The sequence below is a fragment of the Erithacus rubecula genome, assembly GCF_903797595.1.
Source record: "Erithacus rubecula genome assembly, chromosome: 13".
NCBI lineage: Eukaryota > Metazoa > Chordata > Aves > Passeriformes > Muscicapidae > Erithacus > Erithacus rubecula.
Window position 1 is genome coordinate 16,674,820 of NC_136665.1, and position 19,921 is coordinate 16,694,740.

At 44.1% G+C, this 19,921-nt stretch overlaps 1 protein-coding gene across 16 annotated transcripts in view; it reads right to left on the bottom strand.

Annotated features, from left to right (window-relative positions):
* The window catches only part of FOXP1 (forkhead box P1), a 377,034-nt gene that overhangs the window by 116,280 nt on the left and 240,833 nt on the right, over window positions 1-19,921 (bottom strand). For 3 of the 16 annotated variants that reach the window (XM_079316610.1, XM_079316609.1, XM_079316607.1), the window contains exon 1: window positions 7,405-7,536. The exons of 12 other annotated variants lie outside the window; for them this stretch is intronic. The gene's annotated coding sequence lies outside the window, so the exon portion shown is untranslated. Of the gene's footprint in view, window positions 1-7,404; window positions 7,538-19,921 lie in introns of those variants that run through there. One more of the 16 variants, XM_079316608.1, reaches the window with a different exon arrangement.

A 19,921-nucleotide genomic window follows, 5' to 3' on the forward strand; every position in this document is an offset into this window, starting at 1 on the left:
TGACCAAGACAATTTTATTGCAAGACAGACAGAACGTGACTTGTTTGCCCAGCTGCTGTTTGCCCAGAACACTGGGCACTGTTATCACCCCAGTTACTGTTGTAATTCGACATTTCCATGCAAGCACCTTGACCTTTCAGTTTCACCATCCTCTTTGGGTAAGCTCTGATGAAGGGTAAAAATGCAGCCCTGCCTCTCACTTCATGTGGCCAGAAACTCCTGATTCGGGAAGGGGGCTGGGGAAGGGAAATACACTGGAAAAAGAGGGTAGAATTTTAAAAATAGAAACGTTGCTTAAATGCCATATACTTGCTTACAGTGTCAGTACATAAGGAAAACAGTAACAGGATCCAGTCTCATGGAGCCTCTTGCTAACTTGTTCCACCACTGCAGCCAGTACAAGGCAGCAACTCTCCAACTTTTTTCCATCATCCTATTCCTACTGAAGGAAAAGTGCTCCTGCTCCTCCCTTCCCATCTGCTCCAACCAGTATTAATATCAATCAGTTATTAATGAAATATGATGACCTACAGCTATACTAGGCCTGGCTCTAATGCCAGGGGAAGCTTATTTCTGAACCTGAGGTTTATCAGGCATGGAAAGATCAATCCAGGGAACTTTAGGATGTATGGAAAGGTATGTACAGTGGAGGGTGGGGAGAGGAGCAGTAGCCATGAGGATGCAAAAGAAAGGGGTGTCCTGTCCAACTGCAAATTCCCAGGAGAGCTGGGCAATAATGAATGGGCTGCCTCTGAAATATCTGGATAAACATGCACCCAGAAGTTGCAAGGAGGGCACCAAAAAAAAAAAAAAAATCCCATGTTTTTACAGATTCCTAAGGATTCTGGGCCTTTCCAAGTGGACAAAGCTGCTCATCAGGAAAGCAACTGGAAAAAGGAGGAAGGAAGAGTTGCCTGGCATCAGAAGTGGTCCTGCAGCCATCTGAAGCATCTAAGCAATAAATCTGGAAAGTTAGTTGCCAGCCAACATCATATTCTGTTCATAATTTCAGTTATGGTCATTAAGCAGCAAAATAGAACAAAACAAGCAGAGAGAGATGAGAAAGGAGAAACTTTAAGGGCAAAATCTGCCCTTGGAGCCAACATAACACTACACTTGTCCCAGATTTTATGTGTTGACCTCTGATAGCTGCACCCTTGCAAGCTACCACTGCTGCTCAACTTCCCCACTGAGGCTGGGGCAAAACACAGCTCTGCAGCAGCAGGCATGCAGTTCTCCCAGCATCTATCTGTCCCCAGATTTCATGCTGCCTTCAGGCCCTGAGCAATCTCCCACTGGCAGCTCCAGGTGCCTCTCCCAGCAGAGCATGACCCACCTCCCAAAAAGGGCTTCTTGCTCCCCTTTCAGTCTCACAAGGCAAGTACCTTTGTTTCTCCTGGATGGGACGAGGGGGAATTTAGACTCAGCCAGCAATCTCTCTTCTTTCTCAGCTCCCATCTGTCCTCACACCCTGCTCCACTCCACAGCTGCTCCCAGCAGAGCGGCAAGATGCAGCTCTCGAGCTCGGAAGCCCGGATGCACCCGAGCTTCAGAGATGCTTCATGTCTCTCCCACTCCTGCCTCCTCTACCTCCTCTCCTGCGACACTCTCTTCTCCTGGAGCAGCAGATGTAGAGGAGCAGTGGTAGGAGGCAGACACATTGGAGGGGAGCCCTGCTGCAGTTCTCCACCGGCAGGCTCAGGAGCCGCACAACGTGTGGAAACCAGCGAGGAGCGGAGCAGTATGCAAAGGGAAAAAATAAAAAATAGTGCAAAGCGACAGCAGTGGGTAGTGCTGTTCCTCTGGGAGGAACAGAACAGGGGGAGGTGAGATGAACCAACTAGAGAATAGGAAAGGAACCAAAATGAAGAGGAGGAATAAAATGTAGAAGATGCAAAAAAGAGAAGCAGATGTTCTTGCAGCACTCATTCCCTCTGACATTCGTGCCCAGCTCTTCCATCTTCCTCCAGAACTGGGAAATGAGCTGCTATGTGCTTCCTTCACCATTGCCACCACCTGACCCTGTGCCATACACAGAACAACACAGCCAAGAGCCCCAACACTGCTCTTGGCACCACAGCAGGAAGTTTGAGGAGAGTTACAGGCAGGACATGGGGCCCTGCCATGAGACACAGCCAGGATGCAACATAACCTGGTGAAGCATTCCTGCTGTCCACCTTGGATTCAAACAGTCCTCATCCCCATCTCATCCTCTACTTCCTTGTTGCATTAAATAATCCTCCTCCACCCACCCTGTTCCCAGCTCCACTGGTGCAGCAGAGGGATGCCCTGAGCCTGGGAGATGCTGCTGACTGTCTGTGCCCAGTGCCTCGCTTGGCTGCAGCAAATCTGCAAGGCTGGCTCCAGCCAAGGGCTACCAGCCAGCTCAGCACAGAGGGGAGCTTCAACAGCAATCCTTCACTCAATAAAATGGTCAGCTGGCCATGAAGACCACAGCAGACTGGTCTGGACAAGTGACTAATGGGTGATTCCTATGATGGAAAAAGAGAAGGGACCTCAGGTCCACATGTACTGATGTGGCAGGGGCACACTTGGAGAAAGGGAGCTGGCAATGTGCTTCATGCTGAAGCATCTCCTAGAATAGTTCAGTCATAAGAAAAGATGAGTCTTTATTTTTCTTCCAGAAGGCTTAGTTTCTTTGCTCTGGAATAGATCCTGGCTACCAGTTGAGGAGATTCCCTCCAGAAAAAGGCACTGGAAACAGAAACCCTTTCTTCCAAACCCACAGGGTGGAGCTGCCTGTGTCCCAGCTCTGCTGCACTTCATCCTTGTGGGCACTGAGGTTACTCCTGCCAGTGGCAGGATGAGTGGACTCCATGCCCCTGTCCTGCCATCCCACAGCCCATCCCATGGCTGGCAATGTCCCTGCCTCTGAGGACCCAGCACCACACAGGGGGAAAACAGAGTTTGCCTTCAAAAAAACCCTGATTTCCATTTTGTAATTTATCTATGAACTCCACCAATTTCAGGGAAAAGGCGGGTAAGGTATTTTCTTCAATACTTGGAGACACTACAGGGATGAAGAGGGCAGGCAGCAAAGGACAGCAGGATGAGAGATCAGTCTCAGCCAACGCTGGGAACCTGCAAACCCTGAAGCAGCTACAACAGGGACAACAGCTTCAAAAATTCCTTTTTGAGGCATAAATTAAATCCTTGGGCGGTTGCACCGCAAAAACACCTTCTGTCCTTTCTTTTAACGAGTCACAGTCAGGACTCATCAAAACCACTTAAAAAGTATCTGGCAAAAAGTTCCCAAACATTAAAAATGGCTCTCTTTATTTTGGCATGCCAAGACTCACAGCATGTAGCGGTCTGTACCAGCAAGAAAGGAGGGATAGGCCAACACATCCTGGTAAAATGAGAAAGGATACAAATCTTGGCTCCTCGTTCAAACTGAACCAGAACTGAACTGTTCCTGAGTGATGAAAAAAATCTTATGGGATTTCCAGCTCATTTCTGTAGGCTCGAGATCAGATTCTGAACTACTGTGTTTATGCAAAAAAGTGAACCAGACCTTTGAATATTTGGAGGAGTATTCACTGCTGAGCTGCGTTTTTCTTGGATGTCAAAAGCACGGGAAGTTCTCATATTTTTTAACAGAGAAGAGAAGAGGGATAAGGTGGGGGGGGAAGAAGGAAGAGAGCCTTTTTGTTGCAACAACATAAATAGTATATTGCATACAGCTGCTTGCGCGCTTCCCTGTGTGGTCAACAAAACAGGGAACATATTTTAAGCTTGTTTTCCAAAACACTGCATGACAAACTTGTACTCAGAGGCCCATGAAATACAGCCCCTGACTGTGGACATCTCACCACGCTCCATCAGACACTCGCTGCTGCTGGGTGAATGAAGGAAGCAAAACATTGGTACATCCCAAAACATGGAAAACTAAAACTGCAAATCACATCTCCGCACTTCTATGGTACAACCTAATTTAGAACTGCTTGTAAAAACCTTAATTTTAATGGATTCTGGTAAAGCAAAAATAGGCAAGGTTCAGATGGAGGCGACGAAAATGATTAGAGGGCTCAGCAGATGCAAGGCAAGATTGATAAGGGTGGGAGTGTTTAGTTTAGCAAGAGATGAGTAAGAGGGGAGATGATAACAAGTACACAAATTGTGACTTGGCCTGAGAGGGTACATCTGGTGCTTTTGCCATTTCTCATCATGTAAGAGAAAGGGGACATTGAATGAAGTCAGGAAGCAACAGACACTAAAAAAAAAAAGCAGATAAAAGGATTTTTTTTTTTCTTTTCTTAATACACAACTCATAATTACTCTCTGGAACTTACTGCCACAAGATATCACCAGGGCCAAGAGCATGAGGAAGATGCAAAGAAAGGATTAGACACTTGCAGAGATAGTCATGAGAGCATTTACAGCTACCTTTGAAAAGATAAAAATAAAAATCAAGGTACAAATGTTTATGCTTCAGGGCAGGAACCAATCTTTAATTGCTGGAGGCTGGGAGGACATTTTCCCCCATGGACAGGTCCTTCACAGGCTTCTGCCCAAGGACTTCAGTCAGAGATGGAGAGATCCCCTGTCCAACAGGATGCAACTGCTCCTGGGTCTTTCCAGGTATCTCAATCCTGCACCTCTGATCCCAAAGCCCATTCCTCAGCCCATCCTGAGCCTCCTCAACCCTCAGGGAGCTCTGGGCAAGGGGGGCCAGCCACATCCCCCAGCCCAGCCCCTGCCCATGTCACCTGGCCCCAAGCTGCTCATTTCCTCTTTCTTCTTTACATCACATTTAAGTTTCAGGTCCTTATTTTGCCAGCCCTTCCCCTCCCTGCTATTTCAACTGCCATTTTTTTCTCCCCCAAACCTAAACCCCCAGCTCCAGCCCCTGCCATGCACTTGGGTTCTCCAGGAACCCCAAGAGCCAGAAGGCGAAGCATCCACTCCTCCTGCCCAGACCCACCAGCGACGCACAGACTAGAACACAACTTCAACATGTCAAGCAAATTCTCCCTTTCTCGCAGTGAAGCCGTTCCTCAGAGGAAACCCAGATCCCTGAGGAGGAGGAGGAGGACCCTGCTGCTGCTCCAGCACCTGCGGGGCACGGCAGTCAGGCGCTGTTACAGACCGCGGCGCTCACCAACGCGCTGGAACTGACATGCCACTCGGGCAGACAAAGAGAGATTCTGAAAGCAAGTCAGTCTATTAAATTTATACCTACCTGCACAATGTGAAGCAAACCACATCTCGGTTTCCTTTCATGTGCATGACAGTCTTAACTTGTTTCTTTTAATCCCATAAAAGCAGCTAAAGCATGCAACATGCTTCCCGGAGATGAAGCAAACCTGTATTTTACTTCCTGACAGTGATTTAGTTTATAGGGTGTTGGTTTGTTTTTTCTTTTTTTTTATTTTTTTTTTTTTTTTTCAGGGAAGATAATGAGCATTGTCCAAAGCTGGTATTATAAAGGAAATACTACAACCTACATACTAGACACCTGGCATTTAAAAGAGAATCCCATAAATTGACACTGTCTGTAACGGACCAAACACAGCTGCAACCCCTCGTGCTGCACAGACACCAGAACTGGAGGCTGGGAGATCCCAGCATCTCTCGCCAAGGTTTTCTTTGGAAATCAGAACCCTTCTGAAAATTCAAAGCATCTCTCATTTAGTCACTCTGAGTAGGACCGGGGAGATGACCAGGGCTGTATGACTATGCAGTAAATCCAGCAAATCCAAGGGGCCGGAGCAGTAATCCATGGAAATGTTCCAGGCAAGAGGGGGGTTTAAGTGCCTTTAATTCCCAGCTGCAAGCCCAACAAGCTGCCAGAAGGCGGAGACCACCGAACACAAGGGGTTAATGGCCTCACTAAAGAAAATGATACACATAATTTCCTTTTATCATAAAACAATACGTTTATTATTTTCTGTATATCTGTTAAAGGGCATGGCCTTCTGAGTGGAAAACAAAACACAGCTTGGTCACATGTTTATTTGCTTCAGCTACTCCCTTTCCCTTCTGATAAATAATCAAACATGCCATCCAGAAAAAACAAAACCAGTGAGCTGGGAAATTTGATGGTCATCAAATAGACTAAGATACCAAGAAAAGCAGCCCACTGTTCCCACAGAGAGTTTTCTGCCCCACACCTACACTAACATCTGAGTAAATAACTTCAGTCACTCTTTCCATTTTCCCCATGAAATTACTCCTACTGTTAAACAAATTGTCCTTAAGGCAGTTGCAAACACCATTTTTTTTTCCTGCAAAGTAGAACAACTTCTGAACATTAAAAAGCCAGACTAGCAATATATTTTCAAAATATGTTTGTTGTACTTGCGGTTTGGCTGAACACACAGCTTGATTTCTCTCTCTCTCTTGCTCTCTTTTCTAGGAAGATGGGGGTTTACAGCTTAAAATTTTAAAGTGTATTTGGATCTTGGAGAGGCAGGAAAAGCCTCAAGGAGGATGGGTTTTTCTCCATAGGGCAGGCAGCATATTTTCCATTTTCTCTTATGTTTCACACTATACGAGCACCACGAATGCTTGCCAAAAAAAAAAAGTTACCTGCAATTTCAGCGGACTTTTGTGGGGGGGGAGAAACCACCGAGAAATATCAAGCAGTTTTTAAAGTCACTTAAACAGAGGGGGAAAAATCCAGCATCCGTGTTGTGACATGGATTACCCAGAGGATCTACACTATCTTCCAACAACCCCTGAAGACCATTCATACAACAATCATTAATACTGAAAAACTGCAGAGAAAATCCCTCACGTGAGAAGTTAACAACCATTACCCGGCGTGAGCACGCTTTCCCTTTCCTTTTGTAGTACCACAGGTCTAAACAATAGTCATATGAATGAGATAATAGCCATGCTTGTCTCAGCAGCCTGATTTTTATTAGCATGAAATTGGTACAAATATTAGCGAGGCTGGTTCGCATGCGGTGCCAGAGTCACGATGCAAACAATTTGCGGAAAACAAAAAAAGCCACTGGGTGGGTTTGCACCGCTTTTGCTGCCCAGAGCAGCAGCCACATTTCCCTTCCTTGGGGGGGTTTGTTGTTTAGGTATTTTTGGCAGTTGTGCAAGGAGAAGCTGCAGCACTTGGCGAGCAGCAGAGATGGTGGCACACGACTGCTCCTGTGCCAGAGGGGCACTGCAAGGTGACAGGTGCCCCAAAAGAGAACCCGGTCCTTGCCACAGTTCTCCAAAGCCATGCCAAAAACCCCACCCTTGTCAACACCGCCATAAACAATCTGAACTGGCTGCTTTTGCTTCACACCAAAGCAATTCCCCTCTCCTGTGCTCCAAGCTGCCTGCGCAAGGCAGCGCATTAAAAGTTCAGCCCTGCCTGCACGCTCCTTTCCTCTGAGCGCTCGCAGAGAAAATGAAGAGTTTAACAGAGTGAGCTCTTACTGTCTGCCTTTAGATTTCCGTCTTCGCGCTGGAGATGTTTCTGGCTGTTTCTGTGAAGCGGGGGCTGAAGAATGGTAAAAAGATGTTTGAATAAACAGGAAGTGCCGTGCAGCCGGAGCACAGGCTGGAGGGAGACGCTGGAGCACTGCCCTTCGCGGCAGCCACCGGGCTCTGCCTCCACAGTAGCAACCTCTGCTTTTACTAAATGACAAAGAAACCGCAAAGCATTCCTTCCCTAATTCTTCCCTTGCGAAGTGGTGAGACCAGCTGGAGCTCACAGGTAATCTCAAAGTTGGGTTTAGCACTACACCCGGCACAAAAATCTAGTGGCTCTGCACTATTAAACCCCCTCTATCCGTGAGCAGAAACAGGCAGAACTAATTATGTCCCCAACTAGACCGAGCAGCAGCCAGAAGCACACCTCGCTTCTTCAGCTAGGCAAATTCGGATTTGCAGGGAAGTCCAGCCAAGCTTGACGTTCCTACCCTCGACAGTGCTGTGACTTGCTCTGGAAACCAGCTCGGGAGGCTGGCCGGGCTGCAGAGCTGTTTTCTCTAACTGCGTGAACTGAAATATAAACAGCCGCCCAAAAACCACAACTTGTCTCGGGCGCAGGGACTCACATTCAGCATCTCCAAAAGTGTAACTTCAGCATTCCGGCAGATGCCACCCCTCCTTCTTCGTCTCCTTCCCTCCCTAAAACAAACTACCTATTTAACTGGAGATGACTAACTAACCGTCTCCCCACCCAATTATCAAAGCCCTGTCTGCTGTCATATTGGTGACATGACACAGATATTGTCAAGAAAAAGTAAACTGGGGCTGGCACTCAAAGGCAGCTCGTGAAGAGATGAGCAGTCGAACAGCCATATTCAATAAAAAAGAGGAACAGGATTCCTTTAGAAAATGTATTGCTGTTGTGGCAACGTGCTGCTGCCACTGAAGGGACTGATTTGTTATTTAGCATGTAGTCTTGGACTGTCTGTCATTCTGGGTGCTAATGCTCTGCTAAAATAACTCATTGGGAGCTGTCAGTGGGATGTTTACATAGGCCCCCAATCTTTTCTTCATACAAGGAAATTTTTTACTGGAATTCATCTTCTTTTGATCTCACATTCAAAGCAACAGCAGCTTGATAGACATGCAAGTCTGAAAGCAAATCCAGACGCTGAAGATAAACCGCCAGAGTATGACAGGCAGGAGCATCTAAAGCTTATAAAAATGAAGAGAACAGCATGTCGTCTGAGTATTACAATAGCAGAAATCAAGAGACATATTAGGTGGAACTGATCAGCCACAAAAACAGTTCAAAAGGCAGATCATAGAAACAGAAGACTAAGCCAGAAAAAAAATAAAATTGGAAAGATCTGCTTTACAGAGGCATCACCTCCTTTCTGAGCACCGCGGCGTTTCCGCTCCAGCATGTAAACTTAGGGGAAAAAAAGAACAGGGCTGGTGCTGTCTCTACTAACTCAGCAGTTCTTACCTTCAATTCACCAATTAATTTGCCGAGTGTACGTTTCAATTACGTGTTATTCAAAGTGAAATAAAAATAGGACACTGTGCCACTCGCATCTACAGCCCAGCCATCCCCAACACCACAGGGATGGGGAATTGGTGCCTCTTCGTTAGGAATTGCATCCCCCTGCAAGGTGCAAAAGGGGCCCTGGCCTGAGCCCCTGCCACCATTTTAGCCTGCTCATCTTTCCAAGGGCTGAGTGTTGGGATGCTCCTGAGCTCTGCCTCTGCCACTGGTACAGAAATATTAGTTCAGAAGGTAATTTTATTTAAATTGAATTACATGTGCCACAGAGTCCACAGCTATGTTCCAAAGGCGACGCTTGCCGGGAAACAATTGCTGAAACTTTCTCTAGAAACCCATACATTTTTAATTTTTCTTCCCTAAATAAGCTTCTTATTCTAATTGAAGTCAGCAAATATAATGAAAAAGTAATTCTCAAACAATTTTGTACTTAGAGCTATTTGTTAACAAACACTGAATGAGCAGCAGTGTTAGGTTAAAGGGCAGCAGGATTCCACATTATAATTTAGCCTGCGGTTATTTCTGATTAAGAACACCCTCCGGGACGGCAGAGCAAGATCTTCTTTTGCAGCAGGCACAGCTTTTAAAATTAGCCTCTTCTCAATAATAAAACCAACAGGAAAACTGTGGATTTAAAACTGTATTAACCAATTTGAAGTGGTGCAATCAGTTTATGTCTTGCTTTCTGCAAACCATGGTTCCTTGCCTTAGTCAAGTTTCAAATGTAAAAATGCTGCCTGGATTCTGAAACTGTTGTAAGAAAGTCACCTTCTGTCATGCTTATGTAGCTATCTAATGTGCTAAAGGCTGATTATTTATCTTTAAACTGTACTAGTTTAATCTTTTAAGGTCGCCACTAATCTGCTCCAACCTTTTAAAAAATAGCAGCTTTCAAGACTTACTGTTGGAATCACTAAACTCTGAGCTGAATGTCATTGTAAGGGATACATTAGCCAGAGTGAGTGTAGTTTTACAATGTAAACACCAAATATAAATCCCCACCTAAATGAGAAGAAAAATATGATGTCCATGCCAGGAGAAATATCAGTAAATAAGGCCAACGCCGTATTATTTCACACAAATACCGTTCCAAATCATGTTGCTATTTCTCTCTCCTCCCCCTCCCTTCCCAGCACAAAACCTGGGTATAATTTAAAGGATCATTAGGTGTTTTTTCTTTATCTTTTCCCTTTCTCAGCAGCAACTTTGCCTGCCTGCTGCGAAGCCTCCTGACCGCATTTGGAAGTTGTTGTAAAGTCCAAAACCCCCTCATAGGTTATTTGTGTGCATGTGCTGCACAGCAGCCCTTTTATACTCCTCTTTTGCCTTTTCCCCTAGACTTTTTCTGGACTTGAATGTCACAGTAGACCTTGAATGTGAAATGGCTTCAAGCTAATTGCTTTAATTGCTTGAAGATGTGCAGGCAGGTGAAACCTGATCCCCTTGGCCATTGTAGAGACCAGGAACAACACAGGAATGTTTACATAGTGGTTTGAGTTTAATAGACAGTAGAGCTGAGTTTCAGACAGCTAGCAAAAACACGGCTAATAGGTGACCTCTTAATGTAGTCCTCCTTTTTAAAAACAAAATACAATTTCGTTTTATACAAGGCAATGTCCCTAAATGCCAAGGTTATCTGCTTGACTTTTTGAGTGAGCATGCACTGCGTTGCACCTGACATTTATACCAGAAACTCTATCCTGAATGCATTTCCCTCTACCTTAAAACAAAAAGCACTTTATGTGTCAGTCACCTTACAAACAGATGAGAGCTGGATGGGGTTTCCTCGTAAGTGCAGTCATTTTAATTTAAAATTGAGTGTTTCTCACCACTGTCATATTCCTTCCCCCTCATCCCCTGGGCACTCCTACCCTCTGGTGGGCACTGGCACAAGTCCTTGGAAGAGTCTTCAGGAAAGGCCAAGTACTTTTACTGCTTTTCCAGAGCTTTTCCTAGTTTTCCAGAGCTTTCAGTGCATTTGCACCACACTGTTAATATACAGACTGGCTGCAACACACTTTTGCAAAGGCACAGTTTGGTTTAACACACGGCACAAATTCAGCAGCTCTTCCCCAGGCAAAACTCTTCCTGACTGAGAACTGCAGCATTCGGGGTCACTGACAATCACATCTGCTTTCCAAGAATCATGAGGTAAGTAAAACACACTTGAAACCAGCCAAAGACCAGTGAGCAGGTACAGCACAAGTGCAGAAAGCAAAGACTGAATTTGGCAACAGCGGTAGCATAAAGGTATTTACTGTAGGTCTAGTCCAAAAAACAAACACTGAAAACAGGTAATACCAAATAGTCACTTTCCTGGCACAGGAACTTCAGGTTTTGTTGCCAATCCTAAAAAACAGTTAAAATCACTTGCATTGAGAGAGAATACCAGCTGAGAAATTAAAACTGCTGTATGCCAGACAAAAAGGAATAAATAAAATAACATTTATGGAGGAAGGAAAAAGGGAAGGCAAACTGAGACAAGAAGACTGGAAAAAACACACTGAGACAGAGGAGATGAGGCCAAACTAACGTGTATTTGATATGAACAAGAAAGGAAAGCAATTCACTACCACACAGACCTGCATTTCTAGTCTGATCTTGGCAATTCCACTCAAAAAGTTTCAAATTCTCTAGTACTTTTCACTGGAGCTACCAATCCCTTGAACAGAAGCAAACAGAAGCAGGAGGGAGGCAGCTCCAGCCACTCTGGATGCAAACTGTGGCTCCCAGGAAGACAATAGATGCTGGCTGCTCTGCTCTACCTTGCCTGCTATTCCCAATCCTCCGAAGCAAATGAGTAACTGATCTTAAATAATACAGAACAAAGGGAACAATAGGAGCTGGAAAGCAAGCTGGGATACTTGGGAACATGCCTCTTTCTTTTGAGAGAGAATCTCACCATCACACATGCACACACAGAGTTACAGAATCACAGAAGTTGTTGTTCTGTGTCGTTCCCCCCCTCCAGCCCATCACCTCCTTAAAAGCTCAAATTCCAGCCACTGTGGGGTTTTAATACTTTTTCTCTTTTTTTTCTGTACGGCCTGAAAGATTAAGAAAAAAAGGAGAAAGTTCGGAATAGGGGAGAAAGAAAAAAAAAAAAAAAAAAATAGGACAGTGTCAATTTAAAGATTTAGTATAAACTAGTCCAAGCCTGTGGGAGGAACGCTAAGTGGAAAAAGTAAACATGGTCCCCCCAAGAAGTTCCCCTGGAAGCTGAGCAGGCAGCCAGTGCCTGGTACCCGCTGCCCCGCGCCCGGGGAGGTCAGCCCAGCTATGCTAAACTGACAGGTTCAGTTTACAGCAGGCCAGCACTTTGTTTGGATATACTGGCCTTGCTCACCGCCAGCTTAACAACAGATGGCTCGAAAACTTTCATTATGTTGCAGAGGGCTGAACTGCAAACAATCGGGAAAACTGTGAAAAGTTTAACTCCCTGCGAGCCGAGCGGGGAAGCGCTGCCCTCGCCAGCCGGCGTCTCCTCCCGCCCCGGCCACGGGCGCCTTTAAATTAATTAAAGCGGGATGGGATGATTAATCATACCTGCACACGGTCCTGGGGATGCCTGGGAAAAAGAATTTGCGATTTGACAAGGTCATTTCAATAAAAGTAGCATTCCAGGAGAAAATGGACTTTGACGGATTGCAAAGCTGATTTTAAACCTTCCTCAAGCCTCTGGCTCTAGGAAAGTTATAGAAAGTTTCTGTAATAATCCTCTAATCGGGGTTTATCAGGAGCTTTCTGATGAGAGTTCTTCCATCTACAGAAACAGAGCTTCTGTCCCTCATATTCCCACTTCAAACTTTCACCCTCCACGGCAAGAGAAGGCCACCAAATAATCTAACATGCAGATCTGAATATGATTTATCCAAATCTGTGTATAATTTAAATATTCATATAAGTGATTTGATTCATATGCACCCTAATATCTTTTAATGCTGTAAGGCAGGTTATAAATGCACCTTCTGAGGTTTAATTCAATTGACAGACTTACATACATCTCATCACTGAAAACGCATTATTTTATATTATTCAAGAAATGAACAAATCTGTTTTCCACAAATGTATTTTAAAAGCGACTCTTTCCTGTTATTGAAAGAAAATTGTGTTTATTACTCCTTTAGCATAGTGTAAACTCATAAACGTCAACAGAGAGTACAAGGAAAACTGTCAACTAAATATTGTTTCCTTCATGAGCTGCTCTTCCAAGTCAATTACGCCTTTCAACTTCTGGGGCATTGTATGATAAACTGGCAGTAAAAATCATTCACATTAATATACCATGGTGCCTTGCCTGCAAAAGGTAATTAAAGAAGTAAATGACTCATAAGAATAGACATATTAGCTGCAAAATGAAAGGCAACTGAGCTGCCACATGAAAATATGTACCATTAAGATACTGCATTTTCATATTCCTGTAATCAGCTTCAGTAGACTAATGCTTATTTAATCCAGTTCTCGCCTAAGTCCATCAACAACTGTTTTTTGCTGTTTTCTCCTTGACTGAACATTATGTGTGCAGGTTTGGAATAAATACTGCAATAAGATTTTTGCATAGTCAATTGAAGAACAGGTTTTTTATCTTTTAAAAACTATTTTTCTTTCCCACCAAGAGGAATACAGCAGAGAAGGATAGCAAGAAACCTTACGTTTCCTGGGGTTTTCTCAGTATTGATATGCTTAGAGTGAAATATACACCCTGGTCTAGCATTAACCATATTATTTGTGAAACACAGCAGGAAATCAAGCCTCATCTTCCAACTTTACTGTTCTTCATACAGGAAAGGTTGACTTGTTAATGCATGTTTTCATTAGGGTTAGAAAAATTAGACAGGCTTTCTCTTTCTTAAGTCTTTGACAAAAGGTGGGGCAAGGAGCAGTGGAGGAGATGGAGCTGCAGGAGCATCACCCCCAATGATTTACTCTGCCCAGCCCAGCCTCAGCTGACAGGACCCAAACTCCAAATCCACCCAGGCACCATCCTGGCATCCCACCTTGGCAGCAGGACCACCAAACTCAGCACAACACATTCCTGATTTTTGGGAAGGGCCATTGCTGGGAGTTCACCCTGCAGTGCACATCTCAGCCCAGCCTGTTTCTGCAGCCACCACATAAACCACAGCCTTTTGGTGAAGGGTCTTGGGTCAAACTCCTCAAGTCCACCCTTCTCCTCCCAAGGAGGCAGCAGGGAGATGGTGAAACTCAGGGAACAAAGTACAGCTGTCTCCAAAAAAAACACGCTGCGAAATACTCAGATTTTTAACTCGTCCTGTTTGTGAGCAGTAATTAAAATATTCTTTTCATCACAATAACAGCTCTGTAAGGCCAAGATCCAAACTGCTTTTGACTGTACAGCTCTCACGATTATTTCATTTTCTAAAGTATGGGGTGGAGTGAACTCCAGTATCTCAGCCATTGCCACAGTACTCTTGTTGACAAATGCTGACTTTCCTGAACGGCAGACGCCGAGTCTGGACCATCCATCCTTTATTTATTGTGCCCGACACGGGTTTATCCTTGCAAAAAGAGATTTTTCAATAAAAATCTTCACACACTGCTTCGCAACCTGCATTATATGTTACTTATTTATCACTATCAGTACTAAATAGTGTAAGGCTTAAAATGCAGGATCAATCATTATTTAAACTGTATTATTGCTTCTCCATTTGAGCAGACATCACTTTGTACCCACAATTAATGAGCTCTAGTCCTTTTTCTAATTAAGGAACAAAGGTTCTTGTGTGCAGAGTATAGAGTGACACTGTCTAGAGAACACACATTTAAATAGCAGAGAATCCTTCTAATTACCTTACAATAGGATTTTTCATATCCAGGAACATAATAGGATCAAGAAATTAGAGCATTTCCAACAGCATTTACAAATAAGTCACTACAAAACACTGTTAAAAGGTAATAATGCATCCTAAAAACAAGGGGACCTTATGGAGACTAGTGCCTAGCACTTCGATATTTATAGAAATAACCTTTGAGCATTGATACAGGGAAAATGCAACACAGAAATTATTTTATAGATGTGTATGCACAGAGATAAATCCGAAAAAAATGAGGAGTCAGCTATTTGAGCCTAAACCACTTTAGGCTACACAGATTAGGATCCAAACACATAATTAAAAAAGTGAGAAAGGTAACCTCGCTTTATCCAGTAATTAGGGCTGTTAGAAATCGGATACTGTCTCTTAAAAGTGTTACAAATACACGGCACTACTAAATAACCTGCACTGCTGGGAAAGTATACTCGCTATCAAGGGCAAAGCTGCTATACACTGAGGTAACAGTAAATGACAGACTGTTGTTCAAGTCCATTAGCTGCTATGTGATAGGAGCACATTCACTAGCACACGACCTGTGAAAAATCTTAGATCTCTTTAAATCTTTGAATTGGATTGCTGCATTAATTCTTAAGAACTGCAATCCTTCAACCAAGTCAAATTACCCTCATTAACAGGGGAAAAACTGCCTCTGCAATAAGTTTAAAAAAAAGAGATATTTATTACCTATAATCACTTTCACGTACTTCACCTGGAAGTGTGACAAACTGGGACAACAACTTCCAGAGGCTGGCACCAGTTCAGCTGCTGGTGGGGCTGGGTGGAGGGGACGTGCCGCGCACGTGTCACCCTCTGCGCTGTGCGCGCTCATTCTGCGCGAATTCGTGTGCTTCTTGGGGAAAAACCCTCAATGGATGTTCCAAGAAAAGAAAAATCACTAAGAATAAGCACAGGCACCGAAGCGATCTGTGTGTGTGCCACTGAAATAACCGCAAAAGAGGAGGGGAAATTCTTCAGTTATTCAAGGCTTGATTAGAACACTACTTCATAATTAGGCATGTTACAAGTATTGTCATCAACCAGAAAATTCATGTACTAACTCAAAGGTCTCAGAAGCTGGCTCAAGCCTTCTATTCATTAACAACATCTGCTATTAATGTTTAACCCTCATAAACTTGCACCAAACATTCAGCATTCAACAAAGCTTAAAAATAAATATTTTGTTGTGCTGTTTTATCCTCGTGGTGATCTTCTCAGTTCTGCGGGTATCAAGAACCACTGCAACAGCCAGAAAGATAATGGACAAATATTTGGTCTTTGTTGGAAAGAAGATATTCCTTTCTCCAGCCACTGCTTCTCTGCACTTCAGATGCTACAGCTCCCGAGCCAGGCCAGTGCAGCACAATAAACAGCAATGCAGACACACAGATACACATGCACCTATATGATGGTATGAATCATTTATTTTGAAGATGAAACTCCCTGGAACAATTTTCAGGATGAGTGTTCTAAAGGACCCTCTGTTTAAATTTTTTTTCTAATTTAAAAGTGAGAGTTCCTGGGACGAAAAATTCCCTGTGAAATGGGAAGCTGAGTGAGTCCAGGATCCAGAAATGAGAAACAGAGCGTTTCATCTTCATTTTACTGCTGCAAGTCTAGATGAGAGCCCTGATCTCACAGTCAGATCCTAATGGGCAGATCCTTGGAAGAGCCTTTGGAAAGACTCATTTCCACCAGTGTGGTTTTAATGTAAGCGTTGCAATCTGCTTGTGCAGGCTCATTTACAGCGTGGAGACAGAGCTAAGTGGTGAGCTAATGCGACCCTCTAATGACTCCTGGAAGCGCATCCGGATATCCCCGGTTCCCGTCCCTCTTCCCGCGGATGGATGTCGGTAGCACAGCCCCTGCTGGGCCCATCCTGGCTCACAGGGACAGCCCTGGAGCACTGCTGGGCAGCTCCCACAGCTCCCTGCCTTCCCTGCTCCCTCCTGCCCGCACCCACCCCTGCTCAAACCGACCCCCAAGTCTCCACAGAGCCTGGAATTCCAGCACCAGGAGGGTGAAGATGCTGCCTGCACTCATCTCACCATCATTTTCTAATCTGCAGCAACGCCAAGACACAAACCAAGCCACAAAAGTAATGAAAAATACAGCTCTTTTTGTCTTCAAACATGACATTCATGGCGGATTCACTGTCTGCATGTTGCAGCACGCTCTATTCTTAGCACCGTGCCTTTTAAAGTTAGGCCCATTATTTTCTACGGTGTATCAAGATCAGTATGTATAACATATGCCATATTGTTGACACTTCCCTGGATGTACTGCACACCATATGCCTAAAGCACTAAAAGGGGTGATGAACAGAGTGGCAATACTGAAAGGAGAACAAGATACACCGAGCATGTTGAATGAATTCAGTTATATAATTCAGCCAATAAGGGTTTCCATACATTTAACAATCTCCTCTTTTTTTTCCCCCCCTTTTTCTTTCCCCCCTCCCCCTTGTATAAAAATGAATTTAACAACTTTCCACTGTGAAAAGTTAACACGCTGGACACGTATTCAAAGCAAACATTTAATCACAGTGGGCCCACCAGGTCTAAAAAGTATACATGTAAAGATAGATCATATATAATCACACCAATAAAACAAACAAAAAAGGACTATTCATACATTTTAGCAATAAACTAAAAAAATAAAACATACAGTTCTGCTCCTGCTTCCACTTGTCCTTTATTTTACCTTGCATAAATCTATACCCCAAGTCCAATTCCTAGAACTAGGCAAGATGTCATCTTGCCCATCTTCAGAGCTTTATTTACTAGTTCCTCTACTAAGAATTATTATTTGAAGAACCCAGAAACTAATGCTCTTTTAAACTACAGTATTTTTGTCCAAATCTTCTGGAACGGATTATAAAATTGAAATGTAAGAAGGAACACAGCCGAGCTATATTTATAACACGAATTCTGCTCTTCAGCATCTGATACATACACATGTGTATCCTCATTTCCATGCCATCCCTCAGCACGCTCTAATGGGTACACTAGCTGCATACTCGTCATTAAAATAAAAGAAAAAAAGAGGAAAAAAAAGGAACTGACTCATCACTGAGAACAGTTTTGACAGTACTTGCATGCAAAGCCCTGGCAGAGAGGTCCACGCTATTTAGCTGTGACCAGATACAAATCACAAACTTTGGACTGAATTAATAATTAGAGGGGAAAAAAAAGCAAACTCTCAGCACAGGTATAAGCTGATGCACAGGTCTAATTGAGTTTAGTTCTTTGAGTTATGTGCTACCTGGAGGAAGGAAAAGATCTGGAAAGCAAGTATCTGTGCAGGGAATTCCCACTGCAGAGACACTGACAGGGTCAGGAGAAGAGAAAAGCGATGCAGAAACACCCAGCAGGAACACACAGGACCCTTCCAGGGGGAGAATCCCAGCTGGCATCAATCCCAGGGGAGGTGCAGGGAAGCAGGCTGCTCTCCTGGCACACCAGGAGCACGGCCAGCTCCTCACAGGGATGCTGCTAATGCTGCAGAGCTAATGATGCCACACAAAGCTGGAGCTTCCCCGTCCTCTGTCGTTAGTGCCACTATGCACCCACAGGCAATGGATCAAAGGGGCTATGAGAAGATAAGGAGAAACCATTTTAATTTCAAAACATGAAAATTCTGGCACAGGAGATCACTACAGAAGATCAGCTCTGTTGTGTATCCATGGTGTGTTGAAGGGGAATGTTGCATTTTAAATGTACACACACACACATACCTATTTATCTGAGTAAGCAATATCATTAGCAGAATAAAACAGCCTAAAAGGAACATGGGCCTTTTGTTAAAGTGGAAGACAGAGTCTTCTTCGTGAAAAACATCAAAGAAAAGGAACACATGCTCATGTTTAAAAACAGTCTACACCTAATACAGAACATCAAGATGTTAAAAAAAAAACAAAACAACAAAACCAACACAAACACCCCCTTTGCTTCACAATATTTTCCTTAGAAACTAACTTAGTTTATTTTGTGCTGACCAGGAAAGGGCTGCCAGTGCCCATTTAAAGCATTGGCTGTGCAATCCATTGAGAATTCAGATAAGAATTAATATACAGAAACTTCACATTGTCAAAATTAGGACAAGTGAAAGTTTTGTGAGTAGAAACACTTGCACTGCATCAGTATTAGGCCAAAAGGTAAACAGAGGAGTATGTTCCAAAAAACTAGAAAAGGAAGGGGTTTAGACAGGCATGCCAGTGCCTGCACTGTTCCTGCTCTGAGCTTTCTCTGGAGGAAAACAAAACAAAGCAAAGCAAAACAAAACAGCTTCATTTTGCAAAAGCCACGACCGTACAGCTATTTGCAGAGGGAAGTGGTGAGCAGGCAACACCTCCTGTCAGCATCCCTGGGGCTGTGCCTTCATCAGCACTGGCCATGAGATGTCAAGTGAGGGTGTGAAAAAGCCTTTTACCTTCTGGTCTCTAGCTCGGGGCTGGTCCAAGGAGAGCACAGCCAAACTTTCTACTGGCTGCTGGCAACGTTACTTTGATGGACTTCGTCCAGTTGCTTGTGGACTACTGTCCATATTAGGAAAAAATCCCCACTTGATGCTGGCACTGGGATCCAGCCCCATCCACAGACACCGGCAGCACTACAGACTTTGCCTCAGCAGCCAGGTTGAGACACAAGGATCACAGCCATGTCACTGTGCCCAGGATGCTTAATAAACAGAATCATGCAAAGCCAAAACCAATTCTACCGTGGCTAATTAAAACATCCCTTGTGCTTGCTCTGTAACAAAACCCACACATCAACACATGAGCAACAAAAACAGAAGTAAAAAAAAAAATCCCCTAAACCACCCTGTGGTGAACTTTGTTTCCTTTTCCGAGTGGTGCTGGTGACGTTTGCAAGGAGGGTAAAAGGGCATTTCCACCATGGCAGCTTTTAATTCTGCCAGGCAGATCCCCCAGACCTGTAACCAGCGTCTGCTTCCTTCCCACCAGGCCATTAATCACCCAGACTCCTAAAAGGTTCAATTCATGTGCCCACTCAGAGAACTCATGAGAAGCCTGATAGTCATGTGTCATTCGAGAAGGGAACAAAACTGTATTCTTCTCTGAACTGTGGTAGCTCCTATTACCAAGAGACTGTCTCCCCTGGGAGCGACCAGAAGAGTGAAA